At 35.9% G+C, this 25,377-nt stretch overlaps 1 protein-coding gene across 2 annotated transcripts in view; it reads left to right on the top strand.

The window, feature by feature from the left end:
- The window catches only part of PRKN (parkin RBR E3 ubiquitin protein ligase), a 678,674-nt gene that overhangs the window by 86,545 nt on the left and 566,752 nt on the right, over window positions 1-25,377 (top strand). The gene's annotated exons all lie outside the window — the stretch shown is intronic.

Raw genomic sequence — 25,377 nt, 5'->3', positions numbered from 1 at the left:
GCTCAGATAATAACAGAGAGCATGATAATGTGAGATTTTTCCTGAATGCCTTCTGTGTAGATGATTGTATTTACTATACTATGGAAAAATGATCGGATGTTACACACTATTATGTGTCTTTCTATGCCCTGAAGAGACACATAATTTATAGCAAAAATTACAAAAAGATTTCGGAAGCTTTCTGGCTAGAGATATTCCTTTTGTATTACATCTAATGTGTTTTCTGCTGTGAATTATTGTAGCATGTCATATTTCCACTTTCCTTTTGGATTTGTGCTTAATATAAATAATGTATAAAGAAAGCTGCAAGAGATGTCTATGCATATAAGCATTTTAAAAACAGAGCAATTCATGGGAATATTTTTTTACCATCTCCAAGGTGATTTCCACAAATAATATTACCTTGATCAGAATAATCCCTAATTTTAAAAGCTGGATTTAAAACAAACAAAAAAGTCTATTTTGTTTAATAGAGGTTTCCTCACATATTTTAGTTTCTTATACTGAGGTACAATTAGAACATAAAGATAGCTGATAGTCCTTTGATATTGATAATAGAGCTACTTAGGACACAAAACATAAAGCCCATTGACTTAAGCATATTAAATAATGATCTACTGCTGTTATACATAGTAGCACTGAATGAGTAATATCTTAACACAAGAATATCTGAACCTGAGGGTGTTCCTGAAGCTCCTTCATATTGTATTTTAGAAGAACGTCAATATTTCTGATGAGTACCTTTTACTAGAAAATGTTATTTAGCTTCTGAAGGTTTGGGAACTGATATTTATAGTACAACATTTTTGCTATTGCCTTGTTTTGAGTAAGGTGAAAAGATAACCATACCTATATAAAGTACAGCATGCTGAAAATTGCTTTATCTTTTCACTCATGCCAGAAAGAAAATTTCATTTTCCAGCGAACTGTCCTAAATACCACAAACCAATTTATTCCTTGCAATCTAATTTTTGAAAGGGCTAATAATAACCTCCAAAAAGAATACACAATAATTTTTACTTTAAAGTCATGGTTTTGTCATTATTGTTATATCCATTAGGTGTTAAACCCTAAATCACATTTTCTCCATTGTGACTATAGAGGTGAATATGTTGGGTTTTTTTTAGGAACTGTATACTCCTGAAAACATATGTGAGTATATTTTAAACTACTTTGTATTTAAAAATAACCACTCCCTGGATTGTGTCTATGACAGTAGGTTTTAAACTTAGAGCTGTCAGAAGTACATGTAACTGTATCACTTCTTCTATCTGTCCACTAATTGCTTTGTAGATGGATTAAGTGTAGACAAAACCTTGTGAGTGTCTGGAGATGTGCGAGTAGTCACTGGTACACAAGTACGTGAGTCCTTACATCAGATAATACCCTCCTCAGAGGGTGCAGTATGCATTCCATAATATCGGCTAGGCCTTCTTCCCATTTTCACTTGAATTTCCCTGTATGTTCAAAGTTGCTGAGCTGGTAGTTTCTCAGTTTGGAGTAGTCAGCTTATGAAGCCATTGACACCAGAGAAGCAGATGGTTGGACTTCTGTCACAAAAGTTGGGTCAGTAATCCTAGCTGATTGTGCCATCTGGACAGCGGAGAGGGGAGGTTCAAGCAACTATTGATGCTGAATGTGTACTCCGTGCCATTAACAAAAAGTTCCAGTTTTCAAAAGGCTGGAGAACTTACTAGGAAAACCCCCATAGATAAGCTAATAAAATAAAAATATTTCAAAAATTGCTATGATGGTGCTAAGAAGACAGTTTGGACTGGGAAAGGCAGTGTCTACACAGGCACAGTCACAACAGAACTGAGGCAAAGCCAGGCCTAGCAGTACTGCTCCCAGGCCAGTGGTCTCTGAAGGCAGGCAGGCAGTGGCCCCAGTGGACCTCTCGCGCTGCTCTCTCTTGCTGCTCTTAGCCTGGCAGTTTGTGTTCTGTGCTAACCTGGAGTTCCAGGTTTCCTTTCACTGATGCCTGCATCATGCAGAGCTGTACGCTGCACATCTGCGATGTTGTTGGTGCGGTATGCCAGCAGATCTCACACTATGGCTTTCTTTAAGGTGTGCTGCTGCTTTTGGACATGCTGCCACATACCCACTGGTACTACAGTGTGAATAAAGGTCTTTTGGGACACTAAGATTCACGGTATTCCTAGGATTCAAGTTTCCTTCTTTTCTCGTAGATAAAGAACTACCTACAATTATTTACAGGTTATTATTTATGATTGTTTACAATTATTTATTTATTTGGGCTACTATAGTGCTGTGCTGTTAACCCACTGTTGGTATTGATAGGAAATTTATCGTCAGCACCTACAATGTGTCTCATATGTCACTTCCCAAACATTTGAAGAACATTACTGGCCCTTTTACTGTGAAGTACTGACAGGATGCATGAGCTAGCTTGCTAAATTATTTTCTTTGGGAATATTGCATGGGCTTGAGATGGTTGGAGCACAGCAACTTCAACTGTACAGAATGATGCAGACTATGTCTGAGAGAGAAGATAAAAATATTAAGCTGTGTTTGAAACAAAAAAAAAAAAAAAAAAAAAAATTCCAGACAGAGAATAACCCCCATTGCAGATCTAGGTATAATATGCCTTTTTAAGTAAAGCAGGTTACACATATTTCTGTTAAACCTTTTGGTGATAGTGGTGGTGTTTTTCCTTTTTTTTTTTTTTTTTTAAACTCTGTTAACAGAGTTAAACAATAGTTTGCTTTTTGTTTTATGTAAGTTCCCAAAGGAAGGAAATGCACTTTCCAAGCCCTGGAAACTTGTATGCGGACAAACACTTCAATCTGACTGTGTGATTCAGGAGGTGGGGCATGAATTACAAACAGCAGAAGGCTGACAAGAGGAGATTGTCAACCCAAGAGCCAAGATACTGCTAGCAATGAATGGCAAGAAGTGCTAGCTATAACCAAGGCTTATGCATCCTTGCCTGCTTGGTAGCTCACTATGGACAGATAGGTTAAAAACTGAAAAACATTTGCCATCTTCTGCTTCGGCAATCATCGGTGTCAATAATCTAACACCTGATCGTAAAGCTTATTTCTTTAAGCCTCAGTGAGTTAATTTCATTCAGTTATCTGATAATCTTTAAAAGAACAATCAAATATAGATATCTGTATGCTGTCTTTCACTACAATTTTAATGTTCTCCAAGGCAGAAAGTGATAGTGTAGCTGATTGTTGTACACCATACCCTACAATGGAGTTCAGTGTCTGATGGAGTCAGTAAAATTAATGCAGTTTTTTTGACTGTCTGGGTATATAACGAAGAAAAGCTTTAAATGAGCTCTATTTGATTTGTCTATTTTCTTATAACTTTATGCCAAGATTTCACATTTTGATTTAAAACTTGATTGTTCTGTTTATAGCATCTCTATCTGTTTATGCACTTTATGCATACCTTTGGTTTTAAAAAGGTAAAATAAGAAAATAGTGTGTTAATCTACTTTGGAGAACTCAAACTGTTTAGTAATTTCACTTGTTAAACATACTTGTTGACTGTTTCAGAACAAATAGAATATGCTTTCATTTCACTGCATCATATACTTGCATAAAACATCAGTCAGTCTAGATTTTCAGGGAATGCAGATGGCCAAAAAAGGGGTTTAGGTACATTTATCAGTAGTGAGTGCTTTTATATTCTTTTTATTGCTATGACAACATCTGAAAATGTAATTTTCTGTGAGTTTATCTCTTGGAGGGGAGTTTAATCCTTCCATCTAGTCTTTAGATCTGGTTTGATTGCTGACAAGTTTCTCTTAGTACCAGTAAGGGACTATAAAACTTTCCTCCTGGATATCATTATTTATGCTCACAGAGAACATGTGTTTCTGTGACATATTAATATTTTTATTAATATTCAGACATCCATCTGCATACTTGGATGCAATATCAGCAAATTTCAATTCCCAGACCCTCTTTCTTTCCCCTGGATAGAATGATCCTTCATTACCTAACCTTTACCTGCTCTAAAATAAGGATCAAAAGATCATGAATCATAAAAAACAGGGATGAAAAAGACTTCAGCATGTAATTTCTTTCCCTTGCCTTTTGCTCTGTTTCTCTTCAGTTAACTCTACAAATATGTTTCTTCACTGATGTTTCATTAATCTCCCTGTGGAGATTCTGTAATCACCTGAGATTATCTATTCCAGTGCTTCTCTATTCCATGTCTGCTAGTTTTCCTTACTGTTTAAGCTGAATCTTTTGCACCTTTTCTTATACTCCATTTCACATACTGCCAAAACCTTTACTGTGCTTTCTGATGAACAGAGGTCAAGAGCAGTCCTTTCTTCTGTTCATTTTCTTCTGTGAAGCAGATCTTCCCCGAGAGACAAAGATTTCTCAGAGGCAGGAGCATACTGTCTGGTTTACTGGTGCAGAGGTATAATCCATTTCCTGCTGAAGAAGGAATAGCCTGCTGTTACTTCATTTTTCCAGTTTTCCAGGTCAAGAGTTTATTGTTTCAGTGGGGGAGGCCTGCTGCGCCCTCTTAAAAGTTGTTTGGGGAAATCTCTGCTGAAACTTCTGGCTCTTTCTTGAGGAGCTCCAAGGCAGCAGAGGCTTATCAAACTGCTCTCACTGATCAGACATCTGGCCTTGAGCATAGGGCTACACTTGGTGTTCGCAAGGATGGAAATTGGGTTATAAAATCCTAATTTCTTCCTTCTTTCATAGAAGAATGACTTAACAGGTGTGAATAAAACTCTAGCTTGTCAAAGAGCATCCATATGTATCTGAGTTCAAATTCAAAATGACTTATTTACATCTGCGTGTAATGCTTTTGTGGAAAGTGTAGGACATAGTCTGAAGTAATAATAAGGAACTCTGTTATGTGACTATCCAATCTTTACTGAGTTGCCCTAACTTAGTTTTGTTCCCTGAGAGTGTAAATATTTATGCTGATCTACCACAGCTCAAATCACAACTGTAGCTGTGACAGTGAGCTTTGATAATGGTGTTGCATGGTGCTAAACAGCTCAAGGCTGATAATGTGAATGTGGTGCTCAAATCCTGAAACTTTTTTTTTTTAATATGGGTTGGTGCATGACCTCTGGAAGTAGTGTTTCAGGGTATGAATCTGTCCTGAGGATTCTTATGTGAATCATAGAATGTCTTGAGTTGGAAGGGACCCCAAGGATCATCAAGCTCTAATCCCCCTGCTGCAGGCAGGGCTACCAACCTTTGTATCTGATACTAGCCCAGGTTGCCCACGGCCCCATCCATCCTTGAACACTTCCAGGAATGGGGCACCCACAGCAAAACTGTGGCATGAAAGCCCTTTGTGGCTTTACAAATTGTGACCCATTAGCTACATTAATCACAGTACAATTGACAAAAGGTCTAATGATATTAGTGATACACAAATATACTAAAAAGAACGTAGGGAATTAGAGATTGAATATTATGGTTATACACTTTCAATTCTATCTAATTTATGCACAATGAATACGCACTTTGCATCCTCTATTTATATGTAATCAATACCTATCTTAAATAACAGTCCAATGTGAGGAACTGTAATGCAGAGAATAAACAAGCTTGAGATGAGGAAAGCATATTCAAACTTGGGTAAGTTTCTCCATAATGCTCTCTTTATGAATAACATCTTTGAGAATTGATACAAGGCAAGTGAACAGCATGCCCCAGATACAATTTTCCTAACCACCACCTGTGCAGCTAAGCAAAACTGGCAGTGACCCTGGCATTGTTACATGGGCAGTATTTTCTGCAGGATGCATTGTTACTGGGCACAGACAGTGATTTATTCCTAACCTCAGGCATACAAGCTATAGAGGATTGTTTTTTCACCTTCAGAAAACATCCTGCAGTACCTGACCCAGCTTCTCACTGATGTGCTGGGTAGATGGTGACGCATTATGCCATCTGGTCATGGTGCTTGTGTCCATTTCAGAAGGGAGTTTCATTTCAGAAGGAAGGGCTTGTGCTCAGCTTCCTTAGAACAGATTGTGCCTGCTTTCACAGTAATTATAGCAAAATGGAAAAACCTTTTTCCTTTTCTTTCTTTTTTCCTTGAAACAACTGCTTATTACATGGCTTAAACAGAGTCAGGATTGAAGAGGTTTATAGATTTGTTAACAACATGTAATTAACTGGCACTCAGTAAACTGGATCAATGTCATCAATATAACAGATAAACCACCACCTGAGACTCTTTTGGAACTTAAGATACATTCTTACAAGTGATCTCACAGGCAAGCTCTTCACACAGCAGGATGCCAGCACTCTGCTGGCCCAGACCTTACTGGTACAAACACCTGCTTTCTGTGAGTGCCAGTTCCGTGCACTTAGGCTGCTCCATACATGTACCACCCTGCATGCTGGTGAGGAACCAGCCCAGAAGGTCAGGCCCCCCATAGTCAAGGTGCAAGCAGCTGGCTATTACAGCCCCTGCTGTCAGTCTGCCTCCAGGTGGCATCTGACAGGGATGATGCTCATCATGTTTAGATGGATGTTGCAATGCCAGTGGAGCAGCTTCTAGGAATATCGATATGTGTTTATGCTGATGATACCAAGGTCTTCCCTCAGTCATAAGTTTTTGTGCTTTCTTTCATGCTTCATTTCAAACTCATTTTCTCAAAAGTCTCTTGCTAAATTTTGGCTTGTGCGTAATCCAGCTGATAGTCATCTTAAACCAAACTCCAGTGTTAATTTCTTTTTAGCATCACCAGTATAAGCATCCTCTCAGCACAAGCAGCTTTGGAAAATCTATTCACGCACTGACAGTACTCATTGTGTCACCTGCTGTTACCCAGGTTACAGGTTAGGTTATGCAAACGTGAAAACTATGCAGGTTCCCCATACCATTTCCTAAAAAAAAAAAAAAAAAAAAAATGGTGCAGAAGGTGTTTTCTTTCACAGAAATAAATCTGGAAAACAAACAAACAAAAATACATCTCTGCAGAATCAAACAGTAGATAAATGATCTAGTTACAAACATAGGATTAGCAGATTTGGCATCATCAGAACAGGCATACCATAAGCATTCCCAGATTTTAATACAGGCTTCTTGGCTATGGAAAAATGCTTCCTGCAGTGGGTTTGTTTATTAATTAATACTTTCCCAAGGCTTCAGAGTATGTCTGTAACTGAATATGTCTCCAGCCCGGTGCATAAATTTGATTTCTTGAACTTTTGATTTTGATCTTTTTGAATGCTGAAAGTAATTTGCTCCCCCACAGTTTATGATTGTAGGCACAAGAAGATACCCCATAGTTCTTCATGTTCTATGATGAATGAGGGAGTGTAAGAGTCAAGAGGCTGTAGAACTGGAAGCAGTTTCCTTACTCTCATATTGAATCAGTCCAGCTACTGGCTACATCTTTAATAAATCTAAGCAATATAATTTACTGATGAATTATGAATGGCTCAGTCACCCTATTCCACTAAATGGACACTTCCATTTCAGTCTTCAGATTTCACTGTGCTGTCCTGCCAAGCTTAGTGACTGTGTGTATGAAAGCAATGCTGAAAGATTTGATGCTTCCTCCTAAGAAACTTTGGACGAGAAATAAAAAGTGGAAAAATTACAGTCTACCTAATTAATGATCAGCAAGCAGTGGGTTCTCTCCTGTAATTCCTAAAGACTAGACTGATGTTACAATGTTAGGGTATAGTTAATAGAGAGACTATCACAAGAAATTAAAAATAAGGAGATATGCAGACATAAAGAGCAGTGTTGAAATTTCTCCTTAGGCTTCCTTCATAGTATCAACTTAATTGAAATTACAAAGGACATTTAGAGCTTTTACTGGACTGTAACTAACTCATCATGGTAATGAACATAATGACGATAGTGGCTGTTGGGTTTTTGTTGTTACTGTTACTTTTCTTTAACCTGCAGCAAGCTGTGATCATTGAGCTTTGTCTCATGTTATTCATCTGTATTAGTAGCATGCACAGTACTACATCTGCAAGACAGGAGAAAGAAAAATGTGCTTTTTTTCAAATCCAGATATAAGGACCTTTTGGATATTTAGTATCATTTTTTTGCGTCATTTCTTAGATTTACAAGTAGTGTATTACGGTTTGATGCTATAGACTTTATTTTTACTTAGAAAAATAATTTTGCTTTCTTCTAAATGTGACCTGATGGCACGCACAGACTCTCTGAATTCCTCAGTTTTCCTATTTTATGTTCTGTTGAGTTTAGATTATGAATACTTTATAGCACAGACTATCATTATTTCCTTCTATGTTTATACCGTGCTTCATGTACTGGAAATCCAGTCCTAATTAGAGGCATCTCAGGAAGTACCATTCTTGAAGTGATATGTAATTTATGACATACCTTTTTCCTGTCTTACAATAGCACGGTTTGAAATAAGCAGACTTAATACAACCTGCTTAATAAAGGAAAGATAATTTCATTTTGAAGGATATCTTACCTCACAACTTTGGATTTGAAAAACGAATAATAGGTGTAATATAGGACCTTTTTATTGCCTACCTAATGCCTCTAACATAAAAATGTAATTGACCATAAAAATATAAATTCTCATAGCACAAAACATTTCTTATTAAGATAAACCTGTCAGTATTATATACAAGTAATAACTTTGGATTACAAAATGTAAGCTAGAAATCTTTATAAGTAATCTCACAGAAGTCCTGTCTTATTGACTAACATTTTAAGAATCAATTGCTTCAGATTTTCATTGGGTTGAGAAAATGGTTGATGATGCCAGAATAAAATGTATATAAAATATTGGTATCCATATTTCTCCTTTTTCAGCACTCTAATTATTTACTCTTAGCACAGGTATGAGAACTGTGATTTGTTCTTTTTTTTTTTTTTTTCCCCCTTTCATAACAATAATGAGCATTCAAGCACACGTGAAATGAAACAGAAAATGGAGCTCAGCCAAATTGCAGGTTTATGTCTGAAATGCTATGCTTTGAAATAGAGTGCTCTTTTTTGGTCCCTGCACTGCTAGTTTATAATTCAGGATATTAACAATACACATTTAAAATGAAGTATCGCATGCCATCAACATTTATTTTTCTAGATGAAACCAGAATGTATTTACTATTTTTTTTTTTTTTTTTTACAGAAGAACAAGGGGAATAATGTAACAGAAGTTCTATGTAAGAACATTCTTACATAACACAAGAGTAGACGCCCTCTGTTAGTTGTCCCATACTTTTGTGATGCTGTTACCAACGTTTGTTGTGCACTGTTTACAAAGAAAAAATAGAAATGACTTTTTGCAAAATCATGAGAACTCCAGTAGTTATATCATGAAAACTGCAAAGAAATACTTGGAAGTTTTAAATTCTTACTGAACCATTATAATTAATCACTGATTTCATGAAAGTTCAATTTTTAAGTACCTAAAAGTATAGCTTGATTTGATTTTTGTCCCCGAGTAAAATGTAAGTCATTAGTCAAAGTATGTAAGGCAATTAACATCAAAGAATCTTTGCTACAATTTTAATTGGAAAAATTAAATTTGTGTTATAGACAGTATATGGATTTTTTTTTGTCATTTTTGTCGTGAGTTTGGTTGATTGAAAATATTTTAGCATGTATGTATATATGATTAATATAATCTAAAAGACAAAAAATACAAATTCAGGTCAGTCAGACAATTCTACGTTTCCTTTTGACTTAGAATATATACATATAGGTATTTTGGAGTAAATTCATATGTCTTTTTAATTGAAAGCATATTCTCTAAAGTTCAGTCATGTTGAGCCCTCTCTCTTCTGATATTTTTGACAGCAAATAAGGTTCCTCAAGGATTCTCTCAAACGAACTTCATCCTTGTTCTAACTTCCAGCTCTCAACCTGTGGAATTCTTCATTTCTCTATAGTCTAATTTTTCACTAATACTGTATAGATCTGTTAGTATCAAAGTAAACATATACAAGCTCTACTCTGAAAACAATGCTTTCTATTTTATCATATTGGCTCATGACATCAGAAGTGGATCTTGGTGGTATGGTAGTAGAGGTTGAACCTTCCCACCAATATTCCGTTACATGTTGTTGCTGTGTGACAGAGGGTAGCAGAGGGGCAGTCTGGCACCATGGAGTCTGATATGGAAGTACAGATGAAGTGAAGGTGTGGAACTGAAACAGTGACACCTATTGACATTCGTTGACACTTGCTGAATGTTTAGGGAGACCATCCAGTGGATGTGAGCACAGTGAGGCGGTGGGTGGTGCACTTCAGCAGAGGCAATTGCGACAGTGGTCACCTCCTCTGGCACAGCATGAAGACTCTTGTTCATCACTGGCAAAAATGCATAGTGGTGGTGACTATGTTGAAAAATAGTGTTTTGGAGCTGGTAACTTGTTCTGTCAAATGAGTGTCATTGTGCTCTTCGTGTCATTTGTATTTTCCATGGAAATAAGTAGGAGGCATTACTTCCAAAGCAACATCTACAGATGCTTGTTAAAAGTGCAATGTCATTTTGCGTATGTTGTCTCTTACTTAGAGACAATACAAATAGTAGTACTCCATTTTATTAACTGCGATTCCACTGCAAGTAACAGAACTGTATGAAATTACATGCTCATTTTCCTTCTCTGCGTAAAACAGAAATACTTTAATAGCTGTGCATATATCTGCTTATACTCAGAATTGTACACACATCACATTTCCAAATATAGTTATTACGGTTTTGTACTGAAAACACATGGCACATTTAATTAAACAATTAAGAACAGCAACAATTAAAAAAAAAAATCTAAAAATAATAATAATTTTGCCTATGCAAGAAGTTTGAATTTCCCCCTTGTGTAAAAATAAATAAATAAATAAATAAAAAATTCTTTCAGTAAATAGAAAAGTATATTGCATACATACTTTTCAACAAAGTAAAGTGTAGAGCAAATAAATATAAAAACATCCTTTTTTTTTTTTTTTTTGTTTTGTTTAACCTGGCAGTGGCTGTGAGCAAATAAGCAATTTAAGAGCTCTGCAATTCAGTAAAAAAAAGAATCATCATCATGTGGTGAGACTCTGAAACAAAGCAGAAGTGCATTATGGTACATTATATTCTACACGGCATTTTTCTTCCTAATATGTGATAGTTTCTGTGTGACCTTGCCCCAAGGCAGTTACCTCTACTTTTTAATCTCTGAGTTCTCTGACTTTCAGTTATGTAGCCATGGCCATTATGTTCCAGTTCAGCTTTTACTGCTAGTCTCAATATATTGAATTCATACATACACAGTTAATTAGCATGAGGGTCCAATACTTTAATTCCCCATCCAGCAAGTAGCTAGTAGCAGTTTAAATCTAGGAAAGAAAAAATTCTGTTAGTTTGTAGGGAAAGACTTGCAGTAGCTAAGTAATGGGTAATTTAATTGCAGATTTTTCTGGATAGCAACTGTTCCCTATATTTGTGTTTGTTAAGTGTAAAAGACAACTATGAAACAGGTTGCTAAAAATGGATGGAGTTCAACTAAAATGTCTGTGTATATGAAAGTGGGTGGTCATTTCCCAGTGATGGCAGTTATGACAAGAATAAATTTACACTTGTATGGCACGAGCCACTAGTGCTATGAAAATTATATTAAAAAACTTCATTGTTTTCTTTAAAAAAATATATAGCTGAAAAGGGAGCAAACAACCAAACTGAAGACAGAAGAAATTCTGACAGGAGAGGCAGTTATAAAGATGATCTTAACAAAGTTTCTCACAGTCTTAAGGCATAGAATCATTCAAATCACAGGATGGTTTGAATGGGAAGGAACCTCTACAATTTAGTTCCAAGCTCCCCTACTACAGGGTGCACAAAACCTTTCATTAGATCAGGCTGCCCAGACCTTCTCCAGCCTGGCCTCAAACATCTCCAGGGATGGAGCATCTGTAGCTTCTCTGGGCAGCCTGTGCCAGTACCTCACCACCATCACAGTGAAGAATTTCTTCTGAATGTCTAATCTAAATCTACCCTCTTTCATTTCAAAACCTTTATCCAATTCCACTGTAAAAATTCTATCCCCAGTTTTTTTGTAGGCCCCCTTTACTGGAAGGCAGCTGTAAGATCTCCCCAGAGTCTTCTCTTCTACAGGCTAAATCCAGCTTTCTCAACCTGTCTTTATAGGAGAGGTACTCCAGCCCTCTCCTTGTGCCCTTCTCTGGATCCGCTCCAACAGGTTCATGTCCTTGTGCTGGGCCCTCATAGCTGAATGCAGTACTATGAGGGGGCCCCAAAAGGGCAAATTAGAGAAAGACAATCACTTCCCTCAACCTGTCTGTCAAAGTCTTTTGATGCAGCTCAGGATACAGTTGGCTTTCTTGTGTGCAAGCACACATTGGCAACTCAAGCCAATGAGCTTTTCATCCACCAGCACCCTCAAGTCAGTCTCTGTAGGCCTGCTCTCAGTCCATTTCCTCCAGTCTGTAGAGAAGTTTGGGATTGCCCTGACCCAGGTTTAGGACCTTGTACTTGACTTCATGCAGTCCATGTGTCTGGGCGGACATATGGACGCTCCTGAGGGGACCCAGTTGTCACTGATTTCCACCTGGATACTGAGTTGATGACAACAAATATGCAGCCATTCCAAATAAGCAGGTAATTCCTTATTAGCTAAATAGTGCACCTGTCAAGTCTCTCTCTCTCTAACTTAGAGGCATCATTGCTCGCATCCTTCTCCAACGAAAAAGACCTGTCCAAAGCCAGTTAAGATTTGCCCTACATTTTTCTACCAGTGTGGCATTGAGTGTCTACATTCTAAAATGAAAATAGTTTGATAAGTAGTTGGAATTTAAGAGCAATTTAGATTAAACATTTTAATGCTCATTTGTGCAATGCCTCTGGTATTTTTGCAGTATAAAAAGATTTTCTTGGCTTCAAACCATTGGATCAGGGTGATTTTGACATCCTTAATCTCTCTTTAAGAGCATTATTTTTTTTTTTTACTTAAAAATCTGTGCAGTAAAAGGTAGAAAGAAGTAATTTTCTAGAAATAGTGCTTTTAAAAAGTTATGTCAGCAAACACCGGGGTTAAAAGAAATGATTGAATTTTAAGGTAACGGTGCCAAAGATAGTACAGAAATACGGAGTTTGCAAGGTCTAAGCGTATGATTTTGAATAAAATGCATAGCCTTGTGCTAATTATTGTACATGTCTGCATAAGTGCTATGAACTCAGTCCCTAGCAAGAATCCTCATTTCAGGGAAAAGCAATTCCAGGAGAGGAAACAGTCTTTGGAAGTCAGCAGCATCTTAGCTCACAATTAAAAATGATCCACTCAGAAGTATTGCCTGTTCTTGGTGCACGAACGGCGTGAAAATTGTTCTTCATATCTGTGGTGCTTTACACCAGTGACTTGTATATTAGTGAGTTAGTTATTAGTATCTATGCCATTGAATAATAAATGAATGATGATTTGAGAGTTAAAGGTGCTCTCAGTTCTACCATAAAACTACTGTTAGGACTCAGAAGCTCACGAGTAGTGATTATGAGAGATAAAATCCCAATTTATAACACCTTTAAACACTGACATTGTTAAGGGGAAACAATACTAGTTACATGGCCAGTAGATCAGTTCTATAATGTGATCTGGACTTCACATTAAAAGTCTCATCTGACCAGGATCTTTTTAAACAAAAATTAATTCAAGATCAGATCTAAACAAAGCAAATGACTTGGCACTTATACAGGGTGGTCATTTTAAAAACAGTAAAAGGACCTAGCATCATAAAAGAGAGTATAGAAATGATTTGGTAAAATTGTCTTATGTTACACAAAAGAAAACAAATTACTAATAACACGCAAATAATAGCTCCATACCTTAAATCTGTAAGTAAAATACTGACAGTGTGGAACACTGAGGCCAGGATTTTACCTATGAATCACTGAGTAAAAATTTTTGTGATAACCCTAAGGGAAAATTAGACGATCTCCAAGAGTTTATTGGTCCTGCAACTGAAGATGCTTCATGAATATACCACAGAATCACAGAATGGCCAGGGTTGGAAGGGACCTCAAGGATCATGAATCTCCAGCCCCCCCTATGTAGGGCAACCAACCTCCCCATTTAATACTAGACCAGGCTGCCCAGGGCCCCATCCAGTCTGGCCTGGAACACCTCTAAGGACGGGACATCCACAACCTCTCTGGGCAGCCTGTTCCAGCACCTCACCACTCTCTCTGTAAAGAACTTCCCCGACATCCCAACTAAATCTCCCCTCCCTCAACTGAAAACCATTTCCCCTTGTCCTGCTGTTATCTACCCTTTCAAAGAGTTGATTCTTCCTGTTTGTAGGCTCTCTTTAGGTATTGATAGGCTGCAATGATGTCACCCCTCAGCCTTTTTTTCTCCAGGCTGAACAAGCCCAGCTCCCTCAGCCTGTCTTCATAGGGAAGGTGCTCCAGTCCCCTGATCATCTTCGTGGCTCTCCTCTGGACCCTCTCCAACAGCTCTCTGTCTTTCTTGTACTGGGGGCTCCAGACCTGGACACAGTACTCTAGATGGGGCCTCACAAGAGTAGAGTAGAGGGGGACAATCACCTCCCTGTCCCTGCTGGTCATCCCTCTTCTGATGGAAGATATATAACAATACATGAAGCATCCAAAGTAATACTGAATAGTTCGTTGGATAAATTATAGGATCATTTTGCCTTTGTGTGATTAATTGTTGCATGAATTTATGCTATACCTGCACAATAAGCCACCAGTTTATAGCAGAATGTTGTGGTTTTATCTTGTTTTTGTTTTTATCTTGGCATACAGCTCCTCTTTAATCTTGTGTTGTACTGATGATGCCTCCCAACTTTGAAAAGTAAAATTTAACAGATTTCATTATCTATTAAGCCAGAAGTCAAAGAATCTAACAGTTATTAATTCCAGAGTCAATTCTTATGGAGCTCTAAAAGTAAAATTATTCTAGCATAGCTCATTGTTTTCTCCGCTTTAATTTTTAATGTCTTACATTAGAGAGAGTAATACAAGTTTTGAACTTTTCATTGCCATGTGTCAGCTTCATTAAACTTCAGAACAATTAAATCTTAATTTTCCAGTCTTATAAGAAAACAACCAACAATAACAGCAACAAAGAGTTTTCATAGAAAGAGGCATATTTAGCTTAGCACAGAGCTTTACAACTTTGTAAACTTATACAGCCTTTTATCTCATTTCTCATTTAAGAGTTTAATTATACATCTCTTCAACATTTCTTATGTAGCCTTTCAGCTATTAAGGTAAAATTAATGAGCCTGTAATTATCAAATCTCTTTTCTTGCGGTTATGTGCTGTTTTCCAATTTTTGTTAGATTTCTTAGCAGTACTTGCTCTTAGGTTTATGTTTCGATGTTCTAATTTTCCAGAAAGTGGAAATAGTCCAGTCATACTGGGAATACTTTTTTTTTTTTTAATAGTTTCAAGCTGATACATTTTTATTCTTCATATTCATTCCCGTTATATTTCTGCATTTGCTTGCATGTCTTCAGTAAGTATTTTTACTGATGTATCAGATAATACAATCTAGAAGACCAAAAGAAATCTTGTCAATTGTAATGAGTATTGATAAATACTCATCTGGGATATAGACATACTTTTCATTCTTTCTATCTGCATACTGTATAGTCAAGGTTGAGAGTTTTTCTGCAATTCTCTTGAGTGCCAGAAGAGAGAGATTCTATGGCAGGCTGTTTTTCTTTTCAGTCTAGTGAAAGTGTAGAATGTGATGGCTTACTAAATATATCAGAGATATAAATATGAGGAAAGAAAAGTTATTTAAGGTAATATATGAGGAGCAATACATGACAGATGTATTTCTGTCTCTGGCAGGTATTACTAGTGGCTCAGATTTCATAATCTATGATAGCCCACATATCTATCTAGTTGTGCCACTGATTATTCATAAGTGTAGGGATCTTTCATACTGTATGATCTGCATCAGTCTGTATGATCTGCAAAAATACATTTTTATGGGGTGATATTAAGAGATGACTGTCTCTAACCTGGCTGCAGACTACAGACTTTACGACATGGGCATCTCCGTTCTTCAAAATCTCCAAAAGTAATACATAGGTATTGAAGTCAACTGTACATTTGCACAGCAGGTTAGGGCAGTTCTTAAGCTTCCCTAGCTGTTGTTGAGAACTGAATGTCTACTGTAGATATAACTAAGCTGTCTACAAAGCTGCATACTAAGCTGTCTACAAAACAATAATGGAAGGTCAGAGTTAAATTTTTGTTATGTTTGAAGTGAGTGTGAAAGGGAAGACCAGGCTAATATTTTTGGCATGCTTTTTTCAGCAGCTATATTCTTTTTGTATTAGACACATTAATTAATTCTCACTACTTTTGTTTTCCCAATAATTGATTAATTCCATATGTACATATTGACATAAGTGGTTCACACTATTACTGATCATCTATGTTATCGATTCATGTTAGTTTATTTTTCTCCATATTTACTTCATACAGTACTTGATTCTTCATATAATTGATTCTCAGCTTAATTGAATCTTTGCACTAGTGAGCAATTCCACAGTAATTGCTTTCAAGTAATTGATTACTTGTCAATGTGACCAGTTATGTCTCACCTGTCATTCTTTTCAGTCCACTTTGTATTTATTCTTTCATCTGAAAACTGTCTTTTTGTCCTCTTCTTTCTGTGGTTCCCATTAATTCTGTATGTGTGCCCTCCTCTTTACAGTACTCATGAATCAGTTCTCCATCTCTTTCCAACTTGATTGCTCATCTCCTTGAACATGTGCTTGATTTTGTATCTTGCCACTCCAGCTGTTGCCTTCAGTCTGATATTAGCTCTTTCCAGATCACCAATCATTGTATAATGGTAGAAAAAGGAATTGTCTTGGTCATTTCTCAGGGTTTCAAAGATATTCTCCTTAACCTGCATCTGCTTTTGATTTTGTTGATTGTATTAGCCTGGTGGAAAGTGTTATCCTGCATTAACTTTAAGACATTTCTAACCACTTATTTGCTAGGTTGCTGTGTGTTCCTATTTCCATCTATCACCCATACAGAGTTCCCTCATTACCTCTTTCTTTCATTTAAAAGTGGCCAAAATCAAAACTCTTCCAAGTGATAAGCTACAAAGCTGATGTTAAAAACATCAGCACTGATTATAGTGGATCTGTGGTCACTCTACACCAGAATCTTATTTCCAGTGGTAGCTTGAAGTAAATAATAAGGAAAAGAATATAAGGACTGTGCAGAACAATGTTTTTGCTGCATATGGGATTGCCCTGGCTTATCACAGCATTCCTTTGTTTACAGACTTGTAGGAGATGAAGGGTAGCACCACATTACTGATACTGCAGGATGAATGTTCCCTTGGCCAATTGCCTTTTGACTTTTTTTTTATGATACAGTTACTCTTATACCCAGAATTACAACTTGTTTATCTGAAAGAAATATTTTCTTTTAACATGGTGTTTGGATCTTTTTTTTTTCTTTTTTTTTTTTTTCCCTTTTCCTCATTTTTGTGTTATGATACATATCAAGCTTAATTTTTTCATTGTTTCTCTATTAAGGAGTGTTGTGAAAACTTTTGCTTATCTAGATTTTTGACTAGATTATTCTTCCCCATTGTTATCTTTCTGTCAGAAAAGTATATCCTTGTAATTCTTTCTCCTTCCTAAGCTATTTAGACTCATTTATTGTAAGAGGAGACTATTATTCTGTTCCCTCATTTTCTGCCACTGATAGAAATTAATGAACCAATTTGACATGAGCCTGACTTAAGTTTTGACTTCAATCTGGTTGTTGATAAGCAATTATATATTCAAGTTTCTTCAGAAGTTTTGGATGAGTGTTGTCAATTATAGGCATGTCTTAGTTAACATTTCTGACCATCTAAACTATGATTGAAGTTTCTGTGAGAGCTTGTATGCATTTACTCTGACTTTGTAATCCAGTCTTTAAACACTCCTCTGAGGATAGTGCTTCATTCTTTTAGCTACTCTGCAAACTTCATTTGAAAATAACTTCAATATCTTCAATATCTTCATTTTCCTATGGTCTTCAGGATTTTTTATGTTTAGTATTTCATAGTAAAAGGTTCTGGTTTGTGGGATTTTGTTCTTGTTGTTGATGTTTATTTGTTTTAGTGCATTACTATCAGAGTTTACATTTTGAACCAGGATGAGTCCTGTGCAGTCAAGATTAGTCATGGTCACTAACGATCTCTAAAAATTTAGGCATTACAATCCTCCCTGATATGATACTATGTTGTCCAATAGAGAATTTTCCCATTAATGTGTGTTTTCTGTTCTTGCATACTGATGAGTGTTGTTGCAAATTCAGTCACCCTTGCTTTGTTAGATGACCAATTGAGTAGGCCTCAAATTATATTCTTCCTTTCTTAGCCAAACTGTGTTGTGGATGTGCATCCAATTAACTTTATTAGTCTTCAGAAATTCTTGAGCATTCAGTAATGATTCTTCGCAGGTGCTTTTTGCAGTCAGATTTAATATAACTCATTTGGAGACATTACAAGATGCCTGCTGACTACCTTCTTTCAACTGTGCCAGACTTGTCTATTCAGTTAGTACTGTCATTTAGAGCCATGTAGTCCATTTTAGTTCTTTATCTTCTTGGTGCCTGAACAGAAACACGCTTATGTTTGATCTTGGTCTGCTCAGCTGCTCTGCTTGATTTAACCTATCTTGGATCAATAAATACATTTACATATCTATTAATTTGAAATGCTTTAGATTAAAGTTGGCCCTTTATAAAATTCATTGTTCTTCTAGTATTTGTTTAAAGATGGAAGAATGAGTAATGAGTACAGAAAGACAGAGTGTACAGCTGAGGAGTATACTTTAGTTGTGAATTGGGATGCTTGGCTTTTTCTCAGTTTAAAATTTTCTAATTTTTCTTCAGCAAACACCATAAAATAAATCTTCAAAGGATTTAATAAATTTACCAAGGGATGGAACTATCTGTATACAATTAAAACAAAGAAATAAATATTTCAGTTAGCATTGAATTTTAGGTGCACATAAATGAAGTCTAAAACTAAACAAATAAAAAAAGTAATTTAAAACATTATGATTTATGCACTGAAAGTCTTTGAGTTGAGCATTGAATTCTTTGAAAAATGTGCCAGAGAAAATCTTTATTTCCAAATTGAGTTGGTTTGGTGTATTTAACATCAATGTTGGAGAAGCCCCATAACCCACTTTTTGAAGAAGACAATGTCCATTTTATATGCTGGGGTTGAATTTCTGTGCTCTGTTCTCCAGAGGCCAGTTTTGCACTCACACGAAGTCAAGCTGATACAGCACAGTAACTCTGAGGCTAAACAAGGTACTCACCTTCAAAGTAGCATCATCCTCAAAGTAACAGTTCAGGTTCATGGCTGAGTATGTGACAAACTTTAATTGGAAAAGTTATCTGATTTTATCACATTGTCACCATAAACACATATGTAGGATTTTTTTCTTCTTTGTAAAGATAATGATGGTCTAGTCACTGAAGCTGAAGTGAATTGGGACCCAGAAGTTGTGTGTTCAAAGGCAGGGTTCCCAAAGGACCCTTTATAACTCATTAACTTTTTCCATGCCTCAGTTCTGTCTCTATAACATCAAGCTGGCATTTATACTGTGAAAAAAATCATTATGATTTGGGACATGCATACATTTGGTGTGAATAAAGATTACTGATATCTAAGAACTATGTTTAAAACAAAGGCTATGCTGGAATGAACAAATCAAAGAAGGGTATTATAAGGAAAAATATAACCATGCACATTTTTGTTGTTGTTTGAATACCATCTAGTTCATTCCATCTTTTGTTAAACATTTGTGTTAAGATGATTTCATAAGAAATGATGATCATTTCATGAACATCATGCAATGAGAAAATCTCTTGGAATTTCAGCAAGTATCTTCCAATTATTTATTTACATGGTGATAAACGAGGCTTATTAGAGGATTATGTATATACTGAATGATAATTTATAAGTATATTGTACATTGTGGTGAATTATAAAAAAGTAGTATCAAATTCATTTTGACATTCTGTTTATTAAAATCAGCTTTTAGACTGAGGACAGTATTACTCTAGGTAGACTAGAGAGCTTATATGAAGTCAATTCCAGCCTGTATCAGTTAGCATGTACATACACTGCACTCAGTGAAGTGCCATGAACCTTTGCACTGTAGTTTATTCATTGAGGTATTAAAATGTACAAGACTATGTACTTAAGGATAATTGCTGGAATGTGTCACACAATCTGAAGATGCTTTGGTTAGTAATTCCTATCCTCCAAATATCTCTTTTGTGTATGGAGGGAGTAAAAGATATTTCTGGTCAAGTGTAACATGTTAATTGCCATTAATCAGATTGCAGAGCAGGTATATGATATTTCAGGACATGTTAACAAGGGCAGGATTCATCTAAAACCAGTTTTTTCAAATTTCAAATTAAGTTACATTGAAAGTCATTATTTGACTACTAATGTAGCCTAGGTGAAAAGTGCTTTTGTGAAAGTAAAAGTTTAAATGAATCATACACTCTGATGAACAACTGTTTAAAGTTTTGTTTGGCTAAAGCTAACTACATAGAACCTCATAAACTGTCCTTGTATCTAATAACATTTCCACCGTATATACAATTTGCTGTTACATGCATCTATTTCTTTCACGTAAGTGATCCAAGGTCATAAAAATAAGGTCATATTTCTCAAGTTAAAGTTCAATGTAACTTTGAAGAATGATGGTTTTTTTCAAACCTGAGGAAGAGCTTTAGTGTCTGAAAGCTTGCCTCGTCCTTGCCTATCTTTAGCAGTCTATAGGCATACTGTCTCCCTCAAATACTGTGACAGTATTGTATCTTTAGACAGGATTTTTGTCTAGGTTCCTTCTGTAGCAAGGGGAACTGATGTGGTGCAGTAACTAAGCTCTCTGTTGATCTGAGAGAAAACCTAGAGAAATGATTTAAATTAGATGTTTCTCTTTTGGATAGGTAAAGTTAAGTAAGAAATATAGTTTCAAAGTAATGTTTATTTAGTACTAAACTTTCTTTCTACACTATTCAAGGTTAGTAGTTTTCAAGACAGCATAGCATGAGCATGCTTTTTGATTTTAGAGCACTCAAAAAATGTTTTGAGTTTTAAAATAGGAAACTCATCTCAATTTAAAATAGGAAACTCATCTCACTTTAATTGTGACGTAGCTCCACTCATTCAAACTCATAATATATGCAGTGTTTACCTGTAAGAGACATTTCACATTAAAAAAATTGAAGCTACAACCTTTATGTACACACTAGTCATCTCCAAGTACATATTATTTCTCTAGATAGGAAAATAGATTTCCATATAAGGAAAAAAAAGGAGCATGTCAATTGGGTAAATTTATATTGCCACATGCATGATAATTTTTAAATCCTACATGATCTACTGAAGTCTACTAGACTTCTGCACTGAATAAACAGAAATCTTGGGACAGTCAACAATTTTGCAAGTGCATGTTGTTTACATAATACCTTACAGAGAAGTATGCACAATATTTTCAAGATCTGTTTGTGAATAGATTAATTAGAAAATCAATTTATCTTCTAATTGACTGTAAGTTTGAGTATTATCCACTGTTTTTTCTTTGTTCAGAGATTGTGGCTGAAGAGAATTTTGGGAATATCTCTTTAGTCAATGTAGACATAGTATTAAAAGTCCATGCACGTTGTTGTCTAAGGGACTAAATCATGTTTTCCCCACATTAAAGGTCTATATTTATATTACTTTGAATATCAAAGTAATTTTTATTTGCTTATGTTGTGAATATTTTTGGAAGCAATACTCCTCCATTCTCACTATTTTTCTCTGAGTTATCTCAGTGATCATTGTGAATTAAAACTCATACCTCTGGAAAAGTTTAATCTTGAGTTATAGCTCCCAACATGCAGATTTATGTACTTGAAATACTGGTTAATGATAATTGTGACTATAGTCAGGTTCTTTGATGTTATGATTCAGATGAAATTCAACAATTGGCTTTATTTGGGTTTTATTTTTACTTCTTCACGAGGCATACTTTGTCCTGCTTCGCACCATGGTAATTAAATTCTACATAAATTAATCTACATAAATTACTTGAAAAACTACTTATTGTCCTTATTTAATGTAAAGAGCACACAGTCTATTTTAAAAGTTGGATATGTTTTATCTTCTACTGAGAAGAAAGAAATGAGAAGGATCGCATTAGCTCATGCCCCTCTTTTTGGATCTGGTTTCAGAAGGAGTAACTTGCTTTTGAGGTTCTAACTTTGCCTTGCTTTTGGAATGGCAGTTAGGCACACTCCCTAGACTCTGTAGATAATGAAAAGGGAAGCCTGAAAATGTGCATTTATGCAGACTGCCTAAGGAAAAATACGTAATGATTACTATCACCCTGTTATTGGAGAGAAAGATCATTCTGACATACACAATTGCTACCCCAAGATTTCTGTTAACATAAGGATTGATTTTGCCCTTAGGCATGATTTTGAGGTCTCAGTTGTACTTCTGAAGCTTTTTGTTTTCCTTATATATAATTGTTTTGCTTCTTTCATGCTTGGCATTACTAAATACGTTTCAAAAACATAGGAGTTAAAACTGAAAAGATGCTGCAAGAAGCTGTATTTCCCTCCATGCTTTGCCAGTCAGCCACTTCTCAATCTACCTCACTGTCCACTCATCTACCCCACACTTATAAGTTTACCTACAAGGGTGTTATGGGAGAGGGTGTTGAAATATTTTTACATCTTTGTAGGTTATTATTAGTGTGATGACATGCATTTTTAGTTGGGAAGATTCTAGAACAGGATTATTTGACTACTTGGCTTGTATTTCATTATGTCATAAAGCTTCAATTTTATTTTCCTACGATATGCATTTGTTCTTAGAAATCAGATAGCTTGGAATGATTTGGTGTGATAGCTGAAGAAAACATCTGTAATTCCTTCTGATAATCTAAGTTATTTATTTTTGAAGTTAATTTGATATTTCTGATGATAATCAACTACATCAATTCCTAGCACAAAACATATCTACTTTTGAAGAATTCTGTAGTAGCTTATTATGCATAATATGTAACTCCAGAGTAGGGGTTTTATGTTTTCTTTAAAGAAGCTGGATATTAGTGCCATAGGTCATCAGATAATGAGATAACTTACTCCACATCTCATAGGGACAATTAGAAATATTAATTTTCCAGGTGTCCAATATGCTGTGTATGCAGATAAAATTAACAAATAGATAGCTGCATGTCACTTCCCCACAGTTAGTTTGGTATTGCTATGATTTATTTCTGCAAACAATAGTTGCCTGGAAACATCACAGTTACTCCCTCAGTTATGACAAGGATTGAGAGCTGGCTGATCATTCGCCTACTTGAATAAGCCTGTTTTGTCACAGAATGCATGCTTTCATTATCTAGAAACAAAATGTAAAATTTTTTTCAAGCAAGAAATTAAAGTTTACTTCTTTGTGATCAGGATTCCCGACAAGCCATCATTTTAATGTATGCTTTGCCTTAGGAGGAAAAACTGACAGGACTTCAACTTACCCTGTTTTGTGATGTCTTGAACAAGGCAACACTACTTGGACAACAAGACCATTCCAATTACAACCACAGTAACCACAACTTGATCAATTCTTACGCTGATAATAATTCACTGAAAATGATTCATCCTATCATCCCTTATTCAGTGACAGACAAGAGAATGAAATAAGTCTCCTGATACAACTAACGAACCAAAGGTCGCATTTCAATATTGAGCTTGTTCTCACTTCTGTTCTCTGCAGTTTATGAACTTCTGACTTTGTTATTTAGTATGTGTGATATATTGATGAGTAAAGTTGTTAGTTTGTTGTTTTTTTTTTTTTAATTCATAGCACTGGAAAAGCAAGCAAGGCCAGAAACAAGCATTTCTTATATCTTATTTGCTGTGTTAGAAAACAATCATTTGGATACAATTTATCATTTGTCTTTCCCAGAAAGGAAGACTTCTAGACGTTCAACTTTATTAAGTATGGGTAAATAAATGAGCATTTTCCTTCAAGCACAGAAAGCTGTTCCTTGTTTGAATCCTGACCGTATTCTTCTTGATATTCCAGAAGTTGAAGGTGTAATATTTAATACCAAATTTATTTATTTAAAGCTTTAAGACATTATGTGGGTTCTGTGTTAGCAGAGCAATAAACAATGCACTTAAATAACAATACCTGGGGAAATTGCACTTTGCAGAGTATGGTATTTTCAATATTTCAGCTGTATCACAACATGATTGTGATTCTCAGTACCTACTGGTATAATACACTCACTGTCATGACACTCGGCATCCCCCTGTAACCAGGAAGATACACATGCACTGACAGTCAGCGGAAGACTACTGCTACCTTTGAAGCACTGTTCATTTACTGTATCATTTTTTTATTCTGTGTAGGTGCATGTCTACCCCTACCCATACTGGTATGGCACATACAGGAAGAGGTTTGCACTCTTTCAATTTAGTCAGGGACGAATAGTAGCTAGCTGATCCACTCTGTTGAAAAACCATTTGATTCCCTGAATTGGTGCTCCTGGCTTACCTACTGACCTGATAGAGCAATTCATGTAGGCCAAATACTACCCTCTGGTCCTCTGTATTGAGCTAAGTTCAGCCTTCTTTGAGCTGTCATTAGTCACTCCCAACATCCTTCCCTGAGCTTCAGGAGCACATTATCCTTAGCCACCTCCCCTGAGTGTTCATCCATCATAGGTATTCACTGATTCATCACAGTTGCTTTAAAGTTAATATCTATCTATCATTACCATTTTATGAAGGTTTTTGCAGGAAATCTTTCCTTCGACAAATCAAGCTGTAATCTTAGAGCAGTCAATTGAGTGCACACATGAACACAACAGGGTGTAACTGCAATGGATTGCAGTGATTGTTCACTACCTTACAAACTCCCTAGAAAAGCTGGTCCTAATTACCAGGGTGATTCAGTTTGAACACTGATGTGAGATGCATTGCAAATCGGACTAAAAATATATTGTGAATTGTTCTGAGTAAATATTATATTCAATGATTATATAATATATATATATAATAAACAATATTATATAAAACAGATAAATAACATAATAATTGAATACAAAGCCACACTGTCATTCAGAAGCCATTCTTGAATTCACATTAGTCTGCCAAAGTGTTTTGTCAGAAGGTTTTACTTCATGATTCGTGAAATTGGGCAAGGAAGTTCTCATCTTCCTTTTATCTAAAAGCACAGGAAACGTAAGATACAGAATTGTCTTTCACACAGAGGACTCAAATACAGAAGTATATTTTGACTAAAACATCTGTGTGAAATAATGTGGGTTAATCTAGGTTTTCATCTTAATTTCATCATACTTTTGCTTGATAGTAAGGAAGTACCATTT

The sequence above is a fragment of the Tympanuchus pallidicinctus genome, unplaced genomic scaffold, assembly GCF_026119805.1.
Source record: "Tympanuchus pallidicinctus isolate F22 unplaced genomic scaffold, pur_lepc_1.0 scaffold1, whole genome shotgun sequence".
In the NCBI taxonomy this organism is placed as follows: Eukaryota; Metazoa; Chordata; class Aves; order Galliformes; family Phasianidae; genus Tympanuchus; species Tympanuchus pallidicinctus.
This window is presented reverse-complemented; position numbering and strand designations above follow the sequence as displayed.